The sequence below is a fragment of the Alligator sinensis genome, unplaced genomic scaffold (genome assembly GCF_000455745.1).
Source record: "Alligator sinensis unplaced genomic scaffold, ASM45574v1 scaffold542_1, whole genome shotgun sequence".
Lineage (NCBI taxonomy): Eukaryota > Metazoa > Chordata > Crocodylia > Alligatoridae > Alligator > Alligator sinensis.
This window is the reverse complement of record NW_005841963.1, coordinates 2288875-2303179: the sequence shown is the minus strand read 5'-3', so window position 1 is coordinate 2303179 and position 14305 is coordinate 2288875.

Genomic DNA, 14305 nt, shown 5'->3' with positions numbered 1-14305 from the left:
TGGCTGGGGGAAAAGGAAAACCAACCCAAAGCCCTGATGCTAGAAGACTGGCAGGGAAAATAGATCCTGGAGCAGAGCGATCTGCCTTGCGATCACGGCTAAGAATAACTTAATAGGCTTCGGGTTTGCTTTTTTTTTTTTTTTGTCACACATCATGGCCCTGTGCTGGCACTCTCCTCCCGGCCCGGATCCATCAGCCTACTCCACACCGGCATGGACCCGCGGATGATGCCCCCGCCCCTCGTGCAGCATGGCTTGGGGTGAGCCGGATCTGCTCTGAGTGATTCAACAGCTTGGCTCTTGCCACGAGCAGCATTGCTGGGCTTCCTGGATGCAGCTGCGAGCACGTGCCTGGGAGAGCCTTTGCAGCCGGTTACCTCTTCATTTTTTAGGAAGGGGGCTCTCCGCCCCCCGTGTTTGCCTCCTTGTACGTGCAGGGCTCTGTTGCACGGCACCAGGCAGCTGTTGCAGGTGGCCAGGGGGAGCGGAGGGGCAGGGTCTGGCGGGGGATGTTGTTTGCTCTGCCTGGGCAAACCAGATCCGAGCCGCGCTTTCCGTGTCACACTCGGCTGCTCCGCGGACGTGCGCTTTTGCTAACTTTGCGTTTACTTCTCCTGGTAGCGCTGGCATTCACACGGAGGCGGCTCTGCTCCGTAAACAAACTCGGGGAGACTCCTGCCCCGCAGCCACCTTTTGTCGCGCACGCGCACACACTGTCCTTACAGGGTCTCACTCACACACACACACACACACACACGCGCTGTCCCTCCAGGGTTTCACACACACACACACACACACACACACACACACACACACGCTCCCTACAGGGTTACACACACACACACACACAGTCCCTCCAGGGTTTCACACACACACACCCTCCAGGGTTCCCCCCCAGGGTTACACACACACTGTCCCTCCAGGGTTTTACACACACGCGCGCACACACACAGAGTCCCTACAAGGTCTCTCTTACACACAGTGTCTCTACAGCGTGTCTTACACACACAGGCGCGCACTCCGTCCCTGCAGCCCCCCCCCACGCCCCCGGCGGGGGGCAGGGCAGGGGCCCGGGGCTGCCCGCGCAGGAAGGACAAACACGCGCCGCCCGGGACTCGCTCGCCCAATTCGGGCGGGGCCGGGCCGGGCCAGGGCACATCGCGGGGCCGCCCAGCTCCTCCGTGTGCCAGGCGGCGCCGCCCCTCGGAGCACCCCCTGCCCACGGGGCACAGAGCCACCCCGAGATCAGCGGTGCTGGGCTGGCAGAAGGCACCTCTAGCCCAGGACTCACGCCCTCCTCCTCTCTGAAGGGCAGCTGCACTGAATTAGCAGGCTGGCGGTGGAGGGGGAAGGGACTAGCCCTCTGCAGTGAAGTTGGATTTTGTCCTATTTGCAGCCTCCCCTACTGCTAATCACCGCCCCCCCCCCCAGCATGGGGTGCAGTGTCGCTGTCCACTGAAGTGCAGAGCAGCTCTACAGCAGCTGCCCTTGGAGGAGACAAAGAACAGGGCAGACCCCTTCTCAGATCAAACAAATCAGCCATCAACTAGCAGGCAGAAATGCCTCCGTCCCTTCCAGTTGCCAGTGCAAGGACAAAACTGTGCTGCTGTCCTCTGCAAGGAGTGGCATCACGGAGGAGGGCAGGGGGGAAGGGATGCTGCTGGATAGGGCAGGCAGTAGGCACCTTGCTGGAGAAGGGATGGTCCCCCTGGTAGCCCTCCTTTAGAGCAGGTTGAGGGAGCAAGTATTTCCCTGTCCCACATCCTGTTGTAAGTGCCAGGTGAAGAAAGAGGCAGTTTACCCAAAGAACAGCTAATGGGAAGTGGGGGAGAGGGGAGTTGATTTTGCAGGATGCTGGCACAGAGCTAGTGAGCAAGCAGAAGTAGGGCAGGAAACACAGCCCCCTATATAATGCTTCAAGGACAAATCTAAAGTGCAGGGGGGGAAAAAGATAGCAAGGACCCGGTGACAGCTTTGTTCAGGAAGTGACCTCATCAACAACCAGCTGCAATGCCTGCAGGGATGGGGTGAGGGATCTGCCACCTCAAGTGCTGTTTGGCCAGATGGAGGTAATCATCAGGTCCAGACACTTTTGGAGCTCTGGGCTTCAGGGAACATGGTATGTAGTCAGGCCTGTAACCTGGGCCAGGTGTGATTGGAAGAGACCATGCACCTCTCCTGAGAGTTTCCCCTTAATGCTTGGTGACTTTGTGGGTCAAAAGAAAATTGAGAAGATGCAACTGGACAACTGGGCAGTTGTGGAGCAAGTGAAGAAGCAGTTTACTAAATGCTACTCTGTGGGGACATCAGCAGGACCTTTTGTTCTGCAGTGCCCAATGTTCCCATTCCTTACAAAGCCCTGTATATATCAGCTAGGATTAACCCCGTGGAAATGTGGCACCCTCCCAGAGGTTGATTTGTGGGTGTTCCATCAGCTGATGGTGTAGGGCAATGGGTAGGGTGACCATACATCCCGGTTTACCTTGGCATGGTCTTGGATTTCAAAGGCCAGTCCCGGACGGTCAGTGAAAATTAAAACGAGCATCCTCAAATCTCAGGGGTGCAGGATGCAGTCTGGTGGGGGGCAGAGTGGCATGGTGCTCCAGGCAGCTCTGCCTCCCTACCTGACTGTACCCGTGTTCTTGCCCACTGGCCTCTACCACTGCCTGCAGCACCATTGCTGATTCAGGGCAGCTGGGACAGTGTCCTGGATTTCCTTATGGTCACCTTAGCAATGTGCAAAATCTGAAGGAGAACAACTAGGGTTATGTGAGTTGAGAAGCAGAGCTAGCTGGGAATTTGCTTTGAGAACAATATTATGGAAAAAAACATCTTTTATGCAAAATTGAAATTTTTCTGTAGAAAAAATTTCCATCCAGAAAATCAAAGTGAGTTCATGCTTAGTGGGTCCTTCTCATTATCATTTTCTGCTTCCTCAGCTTTCAGCCTAGCCAAAAGTGGGCCTACTCTATGCAGCTACTGGTAGAGCTGGGAGATGGATATCTCAGACCAGCACCCTGCCCCTCATCCTCTTTAGAAACCAGACTGGAAAAGCCTTGTCAGCTCATTTCTGTCTGTAGTCAGAGAAAAATTAGGAAAAGTATCCCAGGTGGGCATTTTACAAAGCCAAAACATTCAATTTCAGTGCTCCTAAATTGAAGGTTTTTTCTGGGAAGGGGGAAGGGATTTCAGTCCTCCGCTTAGGAGGACTGGAATGGAATCCTTTGGCTTTGTAAAATGCCCACCTGGGATTCTTTTCTTAATGTTTCTCTGTTCCTACGGACAGTAAATTCAACTGCCAAGGCCCTTTCAGTCTGGGTTTTAAAGAGGATGAGAGGCAGGGTGCTGGGCCTTGATATCTGTCTCCATGGTGGATCCAGGATTTTGTAAAGGAGGATGCGGGATCAGCGACTGGCACGTTAATAAAAGTTCCTTAATCAGGTAACAATCTTCCCTCCCCCACCCTTCCCCTCTGTGCACAGCAGGACATCCCCTCTCCTCCCTCCCATTTTCTCCCTCCCCCTGCCCACAGTTGCCACCGTCCCTACTGTGTTCACAGACCTGAGGGCAGGGGGAGGGAAGGAAGGCTCCAGAGCTGTTCCTGTCTCCTTCCAGTGAGGCTGCATGTAGAGTTAGGCTTGGCCAGAGACAGTGGTGGCCTGCTCTTGGGAAGGCTCCTGGGCTGGCAGGGAGCAGCCAGGGGGATGCAGTAGGGAGGGGGAACCAACCCACCTCTGCCACTGCCCCCATTTGAGCCTGGCTTACCATGGAGTCCAGATGGAATAGGCTGGATTAGTTCTGCAGCCTCCCACACAGCCCTTAGGATAGCTGGGGGCAATGGCAGTGGGGGAGAAGGAAGGAAGGGGGAAGGGATGTGCTGCTCAGCATGGAGGCAAAGGGAGGGAAGACAATTCTTACCCAATTTGGACACTTAAAAAGAGTCCCCAGCTGCTGTACCCATGGTAATGTCAACTGAAGTGGGGAGAGGGGGGTGCCAGTGCACCTACTCTGGATCCACCCCATCTGTCTTCCAGCTCCACCATATATGTATATCTGACTTAGCATCCTGATTGGGAATGCAAATGCAAAATTTTTACAGGAAGGGATTTCCACATTTTGGCCCCCTCTAGTGAGGAACCTGGTACTTTTACTTCATCTGTCTGGAAAAGAACAAAACAGCCAAAGCTAGGGTCTGCACTGCAAAGATGGTTAGGTGCCTGGGCTCCAGATTCCCTGGTTATACAACTGAAAGAACAGTATTGTGGCAAGCTTGGGCTTCATCAATCAATGGAACAGAATCGGGTTGGCGCCAGGCAACTCTTCATATAATCAACATAGGTCACTTGTCTGGTTCCCGATACCAGCCCAGAATTCCCTAGAGCTACCACAGTACCTCCTATTTAGAGCATCCTTTCACCACACTGAAAGAGTCTATATACCCTGATGTACAACCAGATAACCCAGGCATGGGATAAGTCACTCAGGGGAAAATCTGGGGTGCTGTGATGCTAAAGGATGAACAGATTGATGGCAAAAAACTGCAAGAGGCGGGCTCAGTACAGTTGGGTTAGCCCCTACTAGTTAGCATGGGACAAAAAGAAAAATATTTAAATAAGGAGTGTTTTATGCACTGGCCAGGTGCAGGGGCTCAGTTTTACTTTGCTGAATGTCATTGTGCAAGCACATGGTCAGGAGGACTAAGGACATTGATAATAGGGAGCCAACACAGTGTGACTGTTGGGGAACCTAGTGGGCTTCCCAAACCTGCATTATCTATGTGTTTTATACCAGGGGTCCTTCTAGATTGAAGGGCAGGTGATAGAATAATTTTGCTAACTGAGCTAATTTTTTGCATTCCCTTCACACACATTCTTCACATTTGACTGGATAGCCTGAGATAGTAAAAAGGAATTATTAGAATTAATGCCAGTGTCCTTTGCACCATAAACCTGTGTCCCTTTGTTCAGAGTGGTCCTGGAATGATGGATGGCTGCCAGGCACCTTCCTTTTTGCACTGCCTTCCCTTCCAGCACATCTTGACAGTGGAAGGATCTTACTTGACATTTTCCTTTTGTAGGAGTAATTCTATGACAAGCCATTTTCTTTTAAAAGTTAACTCTGTGAAAGTGGGACAGAGGAGGAGAAATGAAATTCTTTCCTGAGGAGGTTCAAGAAGATACAGTAATCCAAACAATCTCCCATCGAGTATCATTCACTTTGCCTTGTGTCACAGAATCCCAGGCTAAACATCTTCAGTACTTTTATTAAATGGGGACTAGAAACAAAAAAACAGAACTTCTCTTCATACTTGGGAAATTGCTACAGCTTCTAAAATACAATGCTAGGCCACAGCGTTCAAATTCAGCACAAATTAATAGAGACTAAAATGTAGCTGGCAGGAGGGTTGTATAAACAATTGATTTTCTGTTTTTGTTGCAAAACTAAAAAAAAAAATCATCACATAAAATAATAGTTTTAGGTTGTCTGATATATTTTATTTGACTCAAATTATTAGAAAGCAGATTATATCTTTCCAAGTATATTCTAGAACTGGTTGAATACTAGAAAAATATTCATTGACAAGTTATTTATGTGATGAAGGCCAGGACAATAATTCATTGAATACATAAATGAAGCTTTTTATTAGACTGCAATGTTCTACCATAAATAAATACATAGATAGCAAACAAAATGCTGCAACAGAGTTTCCAATCCTGCACTATTTATACATGTAACTACTGCATTTTTTTCTTGATCACTTCACACTAGAGCCTACTCCTGCATATCTTGTATAGTATGCTATAAAAGGACTACTCAAGGGAAATGGTACTGCCAACCTGGCAAAATCTGGTCCATCATAACTGTATTCCAAAATTTTATTGTCAACACCCTCTTTAAATTCAAGGAGCCAGAATCTCGGCTGGTATAAACTGGCACAACTTCACTGAAGTTAGTGGAGATATACAGATGAGCATCTGGTCCAGAGTGTTTTTTGTTTCTGTTTTAAAGTCAAAGCCTCATTTTACCTTTACATTTCTAATATAACATACCTATTGGAACGTTTTCCAGGACAATAATATATTAGGGCCTATAAACAATTTTTTGGATTATATTGCATCTTGCTTCAGATTCTTGATAAGTACCTACTTGCACATACTGCTTGGACCTCACAACATCATGTGTAGCAGAACTTTCTAATCTGCACACAAAAGATTGATTTCAATATGCTCAAAATTGAACTGTGTAGAAGCATGTGTAAGATCAGGGTCCAAGTATGGAATCAAGTAATTCCTCCAAGTCTTTTCCTAATGGTAGCACAAATGTGGCCACTACCGTCATTAGTGCTTCTGCATCTTAATTTTTTTATTAATAGGGAAGTAATTCTCCCAATGTACCTCTAGCAAAGCAAGGTGGTTGCTGTGCCTTACACATTGCTGACAATTATAGACTTAGTCACATATTTTCCTTCAATTTGATTGCTTTTCTGAAAAATGAAATAATTATAAGGTGTACAGTGAATATGCAGTAGCAATAGCATTTACACCAGGGTTATTAGGAATATGCTGTGGTTCAGGGGAATTTATACGCTCTGAGCCTACTTGTTTCTTCAGTGAGAATTTTGTGTGTCTTTCTCTCACACTTTTCCAGGTAATTTAGTTTCCTTTTACAGTTATGAGTCCTGAGGAACATCCCGATCTGATCAGTCTTTTTAGTAGCCCTTTACTCCATTTCTTTACTTGAGGCTCTGTAACACTTTTTACTGCAAACCCCTAGGTTTCAGGCTTTGTGTGTTAGGTCAGGTTTCAGCTGAATGCTGTACTCCCCACTCTCTCTTTCTCAGGCATCTGGTATCTGATGAGTTATCTTGACTCAAAAGTAGTAGTAGTTGATTCCCTTTTGTAAGGGTTAATCTTGTCTGGGCAGGGCACTCTCAGTTCTGAAGCTATCTTTTTCCCCCCTTCTTGAATACATACAAAGATTTTCTGCAGTACTGTCTCAAGACTTGTAGCAAGACTTTTCTGTTTTGATTATTTCCTGTTGGAAAATTCGATTTCCTCCCGTCTTTTCCTATTGGACGACTTTTGTGTGTACCTATTTTCATTTTCTCAAGAGGTTTGTTCTTGGACTGTAAGGTCCAAGATTGTTTGGTTTAGAAGAAATATAGAAATATTTTAATTTCTGCCTTTATGTTGGTAGAGTAACTTAGGTGGGCCCTCTGGAAAATAATTAAATAAATATATTAAAAAAAATAGTTAAAATAGAATAAAAATAAAATATTTCATGTTTGCTAATTTAAAAAAATGCCCAGTTTTATTAATAACAATAGTTTCAAAAGGTAAAAGCAAAATCTGTTTTATAATTGAATGTTTCTTAGGCAGTTCTTCAATATTAAGATTACTTTTAATTTATTTTTAATTGATCAATTAATTTAATCTTAAATTGTTAAGATTACTTTTTGGGCACACAGAGCAGATTTACATGATGTTTCACACTTGCGGTTCATGTGCGTCAGCCTGATGATATCATACTCAAGCACTAATAATACTACTCCTTAGCATTTACATAAATTAGCACTTTATAGCTTCAAAGCATAACACCGACATTACCTAATTACTCTGGAAATGAACACACACTCTTTTCCACTCTATAAAGGAGAAGCATTTGATAGATTTAAATAGCTGTTGTGCAATCAAGAGAGGTAAATGAGTTTTAATGACATACATAGCAAGGCAATGGGAATCAGGATATCTGGGTTCTTTTCCCAATTTTACCAGTGAAAAATCAATAGAAATTGCTTAGCTCCTTTGGAAAATCTCACCCTTAACTTCAAATGTACCTCAGTTTCCCTGTCTGCAAAATGGAATAGTATCTGTTACCTATTACTGTACAGTACCTAGATATTTTTGATGACATTAGCTTGCTATATTAGCTTGCATATTACTATTACAAGTTTATGACTTTAATAAAATTAAGACTACATTGGTTTCTTATGAGCATGGGTGAGTTTCTTGGCCCTTGCAATTTAGACGTCACCTGATGTACTTAATCCCATACTGCAACTCATTTCTAATTCTCACTTATATTACACTCCCTTCCTCAATGACAGATTTACAGACTGATTTCTCCTCTTATTCTTCTGTGCATCCCAATACTCCACCTCCCATGACCTAACAAATGAGCCCTGCAGTGACCGTTTGGGGGCCTTGCTTCCTCTTAGCTCCAAGATAACTCTCAAGTCTTGCAGTCCTTGCTAGTAGACTCACTGCAATTTCAATTCCAAATGGCCCATTTCTTGCAGTTTACCTGGAACTCCATGTAGAAAAACATTGCCAACACAGCAAACAGTAGAAGTTCAAGAACAATCCACCATAGTAAAACCATGTTTTTCAAATTTCCCCTTCTCATAATCTGTCTCCAGTTTCCTGCGTTTCAGACAAACACTCATAATAAACCCCATGGATGTCCTGTACAATCAGTTTGCCTGCTCACTCACCAAACACTAGCCCTACTCTTCCACAAAAAATACTTTTACCCATATTGAAAGCCCTACAAAGCAAAGCAAACAAATGAAACCAACCCAAACTAGTTCTATAGCTTGTTTTGAGGGTCCAGGTCATGTAGGCACAAGGGGTGTTTATACATGTGCTCTGGGAGTGTGTGTGGGGGGGTGGGGAGGGTGCTTTAATTAAAGCAGCCAAGCATCTTGTGTATAAGTGTCTCTGTGCTTAAAAATGGTGGCGGGGGTGCTTTATCTAAAGCTGGTCAAATGCAGCCTTTCTGCTCGTGTATAGGCACCCAAGGAGAACGTATTCTAAAGCAGTGGTTCCCAATTTTTTTATACTGTGGACTGGCAAACTGTCTACTTTGCATATTTAAATATAACATGCATATTTAAATTTAATTTACATACTTAAATTTAATTTTTATGTGTGGGGGAGGGTTGTGAGGATTGGATTGGGCTGGGGCACTGCAGCTGTGAGCACCAGGGGACCCTGCAGGGGAGGGGACTGCACAGGGCATGGCCTCGGAGGATCCAGCTAGGGCTGCCTGGAAAGCCAGGGGCAGCTTCCTGGGACAGCTTCCGCCCCTGGCATGTTCCTGCCTGCATCCCCCACTCCCAGCTGTGAGCGGGTCCTGTCTGGTCTGGCACAGGCCCTGGTAACTGCTGCATGGGCAGCACCTTGCCAGGCATGGCCATGTTGGTGGCAGTGGGACAGGGCATATGGAGCTGACTGCCTCTCACCCGGGGCTGCCCCACTGCCTAGCTTTAACCCTACACATAACTGCCGGCAGTGGAAGCCATGACCCACTGTGGCCTGGTACCAGGCTGCGGCTCGGTGGTTGGGCACCTCTGTTCTAAGGCTCTTCCGTTCACAGGAACTTTTCTTCAGGAAATTTTCCAGGAATTTTAGTGAAAGCTACTGTTAAGAAAACTGGGCTAACCTGGCCCACTCCTCCACCTGATGAAATTTCCCTGCCCTCCCAGTAGGGGAAAGGCTTATTTTTAATAAAGTAATAAGCATTTGTATAAAGCTTTTGATCTTGCAGGTGCTTGACAAACATTTTGTTTTATAATTGTATTTATAAATTTTCTGAAAGTCTTCATATTTGCAAAGACATCTTCTGTCACATTATAACATTTTATTAATGCTTCAATCATTATTGAATGTATAACTTCTCAAGGATAGTTGATTCCCTACAGACTACTTATGATGCAGAAAAACAAACTGTTCTGTGTGTGTTACCAGTTTAAATTCAGTTTATTAATTCAGATTAATGCTATTCTAACCAGAATATTAGATTTGTTTTTGCTCATGCTTTATTGTCAACAATCCTTGGTTTATTTTTGTTAGCTTTGTATTTGGTGGTTTGATTTCAGGAGGGAAAAAAAAAGCTGCAAATCTGAGATTCAGTCACAGATATTTTTTTGACTAAACATAGATAGTGCTATGACAGATCAAGGCAGAGGAACAGTTAGTTGGTATGTGTCTACCAGCAGTGGCATATACCACTTGCATCTATTAGCGATCCAGAATGCACCTGGACTGAACTATGTCTATAGATAAGGATATTATGGATTATAGATATAGATATATAATAAGTGGCTAGTCATTGTATATTGGAAGGTTTGTGTTCTTCTGACATATGGGCCAAGAAGACGTTCTCCCCATCCATCCCTGGTATGATATTGTTCAGTGAGCCAGATGCATTATATATATATATAATGGCAAATGTTTACCAACTGACTATCACCTTAATGTAGCTGGCAGTCAGTTATGACTTATAACAGGTAGATGGATAGGTCTTGCCCATATTATTTTTGTGTGGCTGCAGATACTGAGATAGATTACCAGTTGGTGCAAGCAGCATATTCTCATTGACTTGAAAGGTGCTATGTGGAGTTATACCAGATGAAGATCTGGCCTGCTGGTTTGTTTGTGTTTTGAATTACGCTAAGCCATTTGCCTCCGTAATGTTCTCTGACAACAAGTTTCACATTATATGTTGCAGAAAGAAACTGTATCCTTTGGAACATCTATTATTCTCTTACTATTAAAGGACAAAAGAAGTAATTGAGCTGCAGCACTATCTCTTCCATCTTTATAATACATACCTTCTCATATTTTTTCTTTGCAAGCTAAGGTCCTGATCCTGGAAGGGACTGGGAACCTCAGCTTCTAATGTTGTCTATGGTAGCTGGAGTCAGCACTTTGTAGCACTGAGTCCTAAAATGTCATTCAGTTTATTCCCCAGGCAGATTTTCCCACATCCCTTTTAAGACAAGGTTATCCAAATGTACTATCAACATTTCATTTAATGGCAATACATTATTGTCTGTATTATTATTTTTGTCTGCATTCCAGTTTCTTTCTTGCAGTCTAATGTCTTATTTGCCATTTTTGACTACAGAGGCACACGGGGCAGACATCTTCAATGAGATGTCCGCACGGATGCCTAATTCTTTGTGATGAAAGGTTACAATTAATTCAGAACTCTGTGTGTACAAATAATTTAAATCAGGGGCGGTCAACCTGCGGCATGTGTGCCACAAATGGCATGGGCAGCTTCTGTGTGTAGCACATGGCAAATCAGGCAGGGGGCACAGGGCATGGAGCACAAAGCAGGTGAAGGGGATCGGGGTGGCACTCAGGGAGGGTGCAGGCTTAATTTGTGGCATGCCTGCCAAAAAGGTTGCCCCCCCAGTTTAAATCATTCCTTCTAAGATGCACTACTCTGCACATATCTATATTGAATTCCATCTGCCACTGCATTACTCAGTTACTTAGTTTTGTCAAGTCCTTCCGTTGTACCTCACAACCCTCTCCAGGCTTGTCTAACCTAAATCATTTGTGTAGCCAGCAAATTTCACTGCCTCATTATATAGCCTCTCTAGTTGGTCCTTAATAAATATATTAAACAACAGGCCCTTATATTGATCCCTGGGGCACCCTACTATTAATTCTTTTTCACAATGAGAATTGACCATTTATTCCTATTCTTTCCCCCCACTGTCTCTTAACTAGATTTTAATCTATGAATGACAGGATTTTACCTCTCTCCCTCTGTGGTTACTAGCCTCTTGTGAAGGATTTTATAAAAGCCTTTTGAATGTTTAAATAAATTATGTCCACTGCTTCCCCATTATCCAGTATTTTGTTGCCACTATAAAATTCTGCTTAAAAAATAAAAAGCATGTAAACGAAGCCCTAACTTTAATGTCCTTTATAAACATGTTTCTTGATCTACGTAACATTATTCAACAGCTTCTTTTTACGCTTTTGTCATCCCAATATGACCCAGAAACATAGGGGGGCATTTAGACCTGTTTTGCTGCAATGGTGCTGCAGAGAGGAACTAGTTTTTAGGTTAAATACATTCAAGAGACTGATTCCTTTGGCATGATTAGAAACCTCTCCAGAGGCATCTTATTCAGCCACTTGCAGGTAAAAAAAATCAGAGAAATCAAGTTTCCCCAGTGAGCAGGCCCTGCAGAGGTGTACCAGGACTAACATGTAACAAGTCTCACTCATCTGCCCAGCTCAAAGAGCCAGACTCCCTCATTTATTTAAGAATTCATTTCTAACTCTCAGTGCAACTCACGTGGCTCATTTTTTGTGCAGGCATGTTAGCAAAGATTGCCAATGTGAAGGAGTATTTGAATCATTTCAATCCCTCACTGGTGGGAATGGGAGTAGGTACTCTTGCTTGTTCGGATGGTACTAACTGGCCATATAGCCCTAAGATTTTGCTCTTGCTCTCCTTCCATGAAACTTCACTTCCCAGCCAACATCTCAAGCCCCATTTCAGTAAATTCTCTTACCCTTCTCGCCCGCCCTGGCCTGACCACCCTCAGCCTTCTCTTGCCCCCTTCCTCCCCTTCAGCCACACATCCCTCGAACACTGCTGTTTTGACGCCCACCTCCAATTCCCCAGCCCCCTTCTACCCAGCCAGGCTTTATTTTCCCCTTCAAGGAGACATCCCATGAATCAGCCTCATGCTCACAACCCCCCCAGCCATAGCATCAACCCCCATCTCCTTAGCCAAGCTCCCACTCCCTCTTTACTGTTGTCAGTGGATGCCTCCCTCCCCCCCAGCCAGCAGATGCTGAACTGCGGTCTGTCTTCTCTGCACCACCCTGTTCTGCTGCACAAACAGGTGGGGCGCCCCCACCACCCTCTGCCTGCTTTATATCTCCCTCCTTCCTCCACCCTTGACTGAAAGAAAGCGGTGGGGGGAGAGGAAAAGGGGCTGCTGCGCGGCTTGCCCTTCCCACTGTTGTATAACAGCAGCAGATGTTCCTGCCTGCAGCAGCTGCAAACAGCAGCGTTAGCAGGAGGCAGCAGTGCTGTGCTGAGGACACAGAGGACAAACACAGCTAGGTTTGCAGGGAAACTGCAGGCGTGTGAGCAGAGGATGCTCAGTAGCTTGGCTCTGTGCATCCTGCTTCCACCTTTCCCTCAAGCCCAGGCTGAGGATGCTTCCAGCTGGATAAGAAGAACACACATGCCTTAGGAGGGCATCCCTAGGCAAATTCACTCAAGGGCAGAACCAGCTGCAAGTGCATCCTCCGCTCACTTACAGTATTGCCAGCCCCAGGGGTTCCAGAACCACCCCACAATTACGAATTGCTTTAAAAATGATGAGATTTATGGTTTTTTTTAAAGGATATAATAAATGTCAGGTTGTTGTTATTTGCTGTCTGGTTCCTGGGTGCCTTCAGGGTTCACTTGCTTCCCACTTACATGCATTTCTTCACAGCCCCAGGGGCTAGAAACTAATTTATTTTCCAAATGAAAGTTGAGGTTCTCAGGCAATCTCCTAATGCTCAGAGCTGGGCTTTAGGAAAACCACCAACATTGTGAGACTTGTGACACTGACGCCTCCAGCAGGGAATGTGACTCACTGCTCTGAGGGCTGACGGGTAGGCAGAGCTGCTGGGGTTCCTGCACTCTTGAGCTGTTTTGCTTTTTGAGGGCTCATGTTCCACTTCACCTATTTGGGGTATCCTGAGCAACAGAACTGGAAGGGAGTGAGGCTGCTTTAAGTCTAGATCCCTTCACACACTATTGACCTCATCTCAGGCTTTCCAATATCATGAGTCAGGCTCAGTAAAATCATAAAATTAGGTGAAAAATAATGATATATTTTTTTAAATGTTACTTTGGGGATGCAGTCTTTTTGTCTTTTGGTATTCAAGCCTTTGGGATATGCTTGGGTCATGTTTTCAAACTCCTGTCCATCACCACCAGGCTAGATGATGACTTTCAAAAAAGAAACAAACCGAAAAGAAAGGAAGCTTGGATTTCCTGCTTTCACGAACTGGTGGTTTATGAAAAACACCAGCTATCACAACACTTATAACTGAGTGTAGGCAACACCATCCTACATCAGTGCCTGGAGAAAGAAGTGACATACGGGGGGTTATTTTCCATCAAACCAAAGCAATACCTGACTATGCTGCATCTAGGCTATTTGGCCTTTATTTTTTTGGCTCCGAGTTCTCAACATTGCTTTGACTGTTGCAGCTCTACTGGTGTTTGAAATACTTGAGTCCTGGTGTAGTTAAGGGACTCACTGGAAAGTTTAATACTGTGCTGTCCAAGTCTGAAGGCTCGATGACAGTGTTCAAAATGCTGGCAACAGAGGAGCCTCATCTGCAGTAGGGCTTCAAGCACTGCCAACACCGATGGAGCTGTGCTGGCCTTGTCATCCTTGGAAGATCTCAGAGAACCGCAAGTGCAGGCAAAACTGCTCTGCCCCAAATCACATTCTTTTGGAGGCTGGTTTGCTTGTTTGTTGTTG